Genomic DNA, 7,433 nt, shown 5'->3' with positions numbered 1-7,433 from the left:
GACTACAGGAAATGAGAGAAAAAGCTACTACATCTAGAGCTTCAGAGACAGTACAACAGCGTGAGACATGACTACAGGATAGGAAATATAGAGCTAGTAAATCTAGAGCTTCAGAGACAGTACAACAGCGTGACACCCGAGTACAGGAAATGAGAGAAAGAGCTACTATATCTAGAGCTTCAGAGACAGTACAACAGCATGAGGCCTGACTACAGGATAAGAGAGATAGAGCTACTACATCTAGAACTTCAGAAACAGTACAACAGATACAAAAGTATATATTAAGTGGGGTAGGAAAAGTATACTTACTAAAAAAGATCAATGTTTCAAAAGGCTTAGTTGGGAGAATGCAGTAAGAGCAACAGAGCTGGCTGTTACTGACAGTCTCCCGCCAATATATAGTAATTAGCCAGCGTTATGTGAGAGGAACTGCACATGTGCCGATTACGGCACGTGCGCAGGAGGAAAGCTGAGTGTCTGCCAGTGGGACTACCACCTGTAGTTGTGGACAAAAAGAGTACGCACATGATTGATGTTATTTAACCACGTTAACCTGTAACGTGGTCACTTAATTAACTGTATATATCTTTGTCTAGTAATCAACTTGTTCAAATAGAAGGAATAATTTTTTACATCGTTGCCTTAAAAAAAGCCTTTTCATTCGCTCTCTTTTATCATGGACTTACGTGGTAATACAAATTTATAAATTCAGGAAATGGTCTCTATGGGGAAAAAAGTATAATGGCCATTCTGAATTGGAAGAAGTATAGCCACAGCCGTCATGGCAACTTTCTTGGAGCACACAGCCACAATTAAACTTTCTTAAAGTTACTTTTACAATAGAATTGTGCAACGATATTGCACTTGGAAGCTCATATTGTGCTTTGTGCTGCTTATTTTTTCACACATAACAAGGCCAATATCTGGGGGAGCCAACTTCGTAAAGTGCAGGTTTTTAGGTGTGTAGGCGCCAGTGGAAACACATGTGAACAGAGAGAGAAGATGCAAACTCCATGCAGAAAAGTGCAAACTTTACATTGGTTGCTGTTTTTTTCTAGCTTCATAGGAAACTACTCCTTCTTAGGCATAAGCATGAACGACTATAAAAAAAAAAAAAAAAAAAAAAAAAACCTACACAATGGGAACAAATGATCACCTTGTTAAAGATTTCATGCCTTCCTATGGATTAGCTATGAATATATGGTTCTTTCTGGAATATGCAGGATTTGTGTTTTTAGTGGTTGAAGTTGATAGATTTACAGTATTTCTTTTTTCAGCCTAACTAGGTAACTATAATAAAGTTAAATATCAATCACATGTGATAACAAAAATTACCAAATTTATCCTAATAATTAGTGTTGGTGTTTGAATTCAGGTTGTCCTTATATTCGATCCAAATATGGCTGTTCGAATTTGGATAGAGCCAACCCGAAAAAAAACGCGATTTGACAGCAACAATTTGGGAAAAAATGTTTTAAAAATAAAATTTAATGTTAAATTAATTTAATTAGTATGTGTTTTTATTTAACTATTTTTTTACACTTAATTAACTTTATATATCTTTGTCTAGTAATCAACTTAATCAAATACAAGGAATAATTTTTTACATCATTGCCTCAAAAAAAGCCTTTTCTTTCGCACTCTTTTATCACATACATATTATTATTAGGCTTGGCAACACATATAGTCTTCACATTAATATTAGGAACCCTACTTCCACTAATCTGATAAATATTGTGTTAACATCAATGCAGAAATGGTCACAAATTATCCCAGTGAGGATGAAAAGACTGTGACAGTTGTCCATGATAAATGTGGGGATTGCAATGATTTGGATATACAATTCCTCTGAATTGCAATTTCCTGTGACTTTACCTAAAAATGAGATTGCAGAAAAGAGAATAGAGTCATGCCTGAAAACAAAAAAATAAAAGGCAATTTGCACAGAGAGTATGCAGTTAGTGAACTGTTAATTCTAAATCATTGATTATTGAACAGATGTTGGCTGTACTTTTTCATCTTGACATGCAAGAAAAAAAACACTCAGTAAAGGAAGTTTAATGACATATATGAAGAAGTGGGGATACACTCATAACATCAACATGATGGAGGCACAGTGGACTCATTCATCAGATTTTATTGGCGCACTTTGCCTGAAGGGGCCCACAGTAGTCACAACAGGTATGTGTGTACTGCTTATGGATGCACATACGAAAGTGTTTATAATGTTCAGGTTTTGAATCTAAATTTTTGAAGTACCTTAACAGGCAGAATCTTGCTTCCTCTAAAGCCACTGCTCAGACAGACTGTATATGGTGAAGTGTTTCATTTTTACCAACCTTTATGTTATGTGGTTTGTGAGCATGTGATGTTTCTAATAAAGCAAATGCGTTATGTCTAGCATATGCACATTTAAATATTAAAATTTTCTGAAGCTCTTTACAACAAGCTCAGTTTCTACTCCATAGCAATGTATGTTGTTGGAACACGGCATCCCTAAAGTTTAGAAAAGGCAGTGCAATCATACATCCTCTCCCCTTATTTTCTCTTATGTAAACAAACAGTAGGTGTTGTGGGCTGTAAGAAACAGACTGTGGGCTCACTTCCACTACTGCTCTGTGCTGCATTTTTAAAAACACGTGTTGATGTTTAATGTGGCAACCTCTTCAGTTAAATAGGCAGCCCAATAGACCACATCACCCAGAAATGTAGTGCATTATTAGCACAGTGCACAGCAACACATGGCAGTACATTGCACTGGTAAGGGTGTGTTTTAGGTGCAATAAATGAATTGCAACCCAGTGCATTTCTTCTGTATGGCTGTATGAAAACCTTTTTGTGTTAACAAAATGAAAAAAGTGTGAATAAACCCTGAAAGCTTTTTTGTAATTTTTGAGGATATATTACTTCAAAGTACCTGCATCTATAAAACTTGTATTGCTTCTTAAGCATATTCCAACCTTGTAGGGCCCATAGCCTGGGCACAGGTGCATTGTAAGCATAAAACCACTGCAGAGACATTTTATTGTACTAATCCTCTGAATTTGATCCCGTACAGTTCTATGTACTTAGTATTGTGCACTTTCTGGACATTTCTGTCCAGAGGCAACTTACGTGGTAATACAAATTTATAAATTCAGGAAATGGTCTCTATGGGGAAAAAAGTATAATGGCGATTCTGAATTGAAAGAAGTATAGCCACAGCCGTCATCGCAACTTTCTTTTGGAGCACACAGCCACAATTAAACTTTTTTAAAGTTACTTTTACAATAGAATTGTGAAATAATATTGGACTTGGAAGCTCATATTGTGCTGTGTGCTGCTTATTTTTTCACACATAACAAGGCCAATATCTGGGGGAGCCAACTTCGTAAAGTGCAGGTTTTTAGGTGTGTAGGTGCCAGTGGAAACACATGTGAACAGAGAGAGAACATGCAAACTCTATGCAGAAAAGTGCAAACTTTACACTGGTTGCTGTTTTCTTCTAGCTTCATAGGAAACTACTACTTCCTAGGCATGAGCATGAACGACTATAAATAAAAAATAAAACCTACACAATGGGAACAAATGATCACCTTGTTGAAGATTTCATGCCTTCCTATGGATTAGCTGTGCATATATGGTTCTTTCTGGAATATGCAGGATTTGTGTTTTTAGTGGTTGAAGTTGATAGATTTACAGTATTTATTTTTTCAGCCTAATAGGTAACTATAATAAAGTTAAATATGAATCACATGTGATAACAAAAATGACCAAATCTATCCTAATAATTAGTGTTGGTATTCGAATTCGGGTTGTCCTTATATTTGAACCGAATATGGCTGTTCGAATTCGGATAGACCCAACCTGGAAAAAATTAATTAAGTAATTTAATTAGTATGTGTTTTTATTTAACTATTTTTTTTATTTTTTACAGGTTATCCGACAATGACATTATGAATCATAATGACATTGTGGGATCCCCGGACCGTGGGAACTTTGCGGTCACAGCTAAATGCAGGCACTTGCCTCCAATTAGCTGTAACTGTAGGTGATACCAGGGTAATAGAGGTTCAATGGGGATAAGTATCCCCATTCATCACCTCTAGTGCTCTGTGATTGGCTGGGGAGAGGAAAAAAAATATATGTATGTGTATATGTATGTGTGTATGTATGTGTATATATATATAAATATATATATATATATATATATATACAGACACACACACACTATTAAAGAGGACCTGTCACATCAATATTATTGTATTTGGAGGCTGTAGAAGCTCTACACAGTCCCGAAAAGTAACCCAAATTTTTCCCCTATTGACTTTAATAGTGTTCGAATTCGAAGTTCGACCACCCGAATAATTTTTAATTTTGGTCTATTCAAGCAAATAGCTGGTGAATCGAATAGTGAGCTATTTGACCAACACTACTAATAATACAAAAATTAGTTTCTTCAGCTTCAGAATGAAGAGCCCAAAATGATTTATTAGGAAATGTAAAGTTCAAAAAGGCATACATGTGCAGGCAAACCACTTTTTGGGGTTTTTGCAGTGCCTGGCCAACCACAATGGCAAAAGGCCCTGTAGAAAATATTAGGACAGCACTGGATGAACCCGGTATCGGTATATTGTGTTTTCTCCCACCTCTTCTATACATGATCAGGAATTTTAAACACTCGCAAAATACTTACCACTCACAAACCCTTTTTCAGCCTCATCTAATTAGTAGTAAAGTTTTATCATTAATATGCTTTATATTTTCACTTCTCTAAAGGAATTATTTCCACAGTCTACAATTTATTGCTGGGAGAGTAGACCCTCTACCTTTTTTCTTACATTACACAATGGAGACTGGCATTTATTGAACGGGAAAATGCAGTATTTGGCTTTGCATGTGAGATTTACTCCATTGGTTTATTTCTGTTTCCTGTGATTGTCTGGAGAGGTTACATGGAGCTCTGATTTTTCTAATAGATATATCTTTTGTATTAATGATGTTCAGATTGGAAAGGTTTTGTATCTATCAAAGAATGTCTGGTTACTTTAGAACAGTTGAGTACAGAAGTGTGGATGGATGCATACTGTTATGAATGGGTGAAGATCTTGTGATCGTGTAATGGGGCATTTTTCACAGCAGTGTGCAGTTTGCCCTAGCCAGGGCATAATGTGTATTAATAATGCTGTGAGGAGCCTGGGATAGGGGAGTAAGGTGCAGAGTCTGAATCCTTGAGGTATATTTTTTTCTAACTTTTTTAGTTTATATACTTATCTGTATGTATCTTTATCCTAATACCTATGCTGAGATGTAGGCACTGATATACAGATATCAGAGTGGGACTGTGCTGCTACATAAAGGGGGAGATTGTGAATGCTCACCCCCTCTTCTTAGCCTTACCTCCCCTCCACTGTACATGACAGAGGGTGAATAATCACCTCCAAAAAGACAGCAAATCCCTGAATCATAGGAATGACAATCTGCCAGATTTTATACATGAGAGCTTTATCTGCCGTTTGTATTTCTGTGCATCTGCCATAACTCAAAACAGTGTCTGGCGATGGTGGATACCTGCTAGTTTTGTGTTTTTTGGCTGCAGTTCAACATCTACATACAGGTCTGTGACTGGACAGTGAAGGAGGAAAAAGCAGATTGAAGAGTTTCCTCCTATGAGCATGCTCCTTGCATTGTAGTTGATGTTTTTGTTGCAGCTCCCTTTCCCAGACTGAGCCCTGCTGTACACTGCAAGTGGCTGATACCAGATCACATTCAGCTACTTGAATACAAGAATAATGAATACAGAGCTACATTCATCTGTGCCTACATCTACCTGTAGTTCAACTTTAGGGATTCCCATTTGAAATGGTCAAAAAATAGATGATATGAGCCACACCCTTACTTATACATACTGCATCATGAATGTTTTTGCTTTTGGCAGATGTAACCTATAAGGAGGCCTCTGGGTGTGTAATTAGTTACAGAAGCATGATAATGTTCAATGTAGCCCCTTGCAGCTATTTACGTGGTAGTGGGAAAGTCTAAAAATTTGTTTATTTTGAACACAGGGCCAAGAAGGACATCAAAATTGGAAATACCAGGCGTCAAATGACTTCTTAACAATGTGTGGAGTTTATGCATAGAATATGAGGACAGGGAAAACCAAGGCACAATAATAACACAGAATCATAAAAGATGTGATGGAAACCTGTGTGATCAGGAAGGTGAACAGCTAACACTTGCGTTGCTTCTTTTTGGATTCAAAGCAGGAAAGTTTCAGGGGTGTTCAATCCTAGGCCAGCTTTGTTGTACCAATCCAACAGCTGCTTTGTTTACGGTCTCCCCATCAAATAGTTACAAGATTCAAATGTATTCATATATTTATTAAATATGAGGCTTGTTTTATATGCACAGTCACTTTTTTTTATCAGGGTTTTTGTTATAGTAGCATTCACCACGTACTTATTGGTGTGTAAATTGATATTTATGGATAATATTTGGATTTATTATGACCTTTGTGGGGAAAGCCTGATAGAAATTAGCACTGAAGATTGAGAACTCGGTTTACCACCATATGACAAGGCTTGTTATGTAAGTTATACTCCATAAACCTGCACTGTTATGTGGTAGGAAGAAAAGTGAGAGAGGTGTTACCCCATAACAGGAAGTACAGTTTGTCACTTTTCTTCCCATGCAAATGGAGAGGTAAGGTGCTGAAAGATCCAGCATTAAAATGAACCTGTTACTTACCTTGTTGCCCCCCTACTTATAAAAAAAAAAACACAGGCTGTAACAAAATGCTACCATTAGAAAAGAAAAAGGAGTTATAGGCAAACCTTGTGATATGTAGACCTTGATGCTAATAGATAATGAAATATTAGTTCAATTTTGTAAACAACATACATCCATTTCATACTAGTGAGAAAAAGCTTGGTTGGTTTAAGGTGGGTGATATTAGGCTTTTGGTAAATAATTGGTAATTGCAACAATGATGCATGCAGGGCTATCATGTTGGTGGTTTTGGACATTATTATGGCCGTTAGATCCATTATTGTGGTGCTCGTGTACAATTACAGCGATTGTGTTATATTGAAGAATGATAATATAGTGGTGGGGCTTCGCTACTCAATAAAGTGACTATGGTGCAGATGGTGGGAGATATTATATTATTCTGGGGCAGGGTCCTCTCCTCCTGTATCACTGTCTGTATTAGTCTGTCATTTGCAATTGCAATCCCTATTTAATGTACAGCGCTGCGTAATATGTTGGCGCTATATAAATCCTGTTTAATAATAATAATAATAATAATAATTCTGCATTAGGATATTGTGGTGCAGGCTGTAGGAAGTATTATTGCTGGTGGTGAAACCAATGATCTAGTAGTAACAATACTCACGGACTACTCTTAGGGCCCAATTGAGAATGTTTTACCGCATGTTACTGCCACATGTGAAGAG

The sequence above is a fragment of the Pyxicephalus adspersus genome, chromosome 10, assembly GCF_032062135.1.
Source record: "Pyxicephalus adspersus chromosome 10, UCB_Pads_2.0, whole genome shotgun sequence".
NCBI classification, from domain to species: domain Eukaryota; kingdom Metazoa; phylum Chordata; class Amphibia; order Anura; family Pyxicephalidae; genus Pyxicephalus; species Pyxicephalus adspersus.
This window is presented reverse-complemented; position numbering follows the sequence as displayed.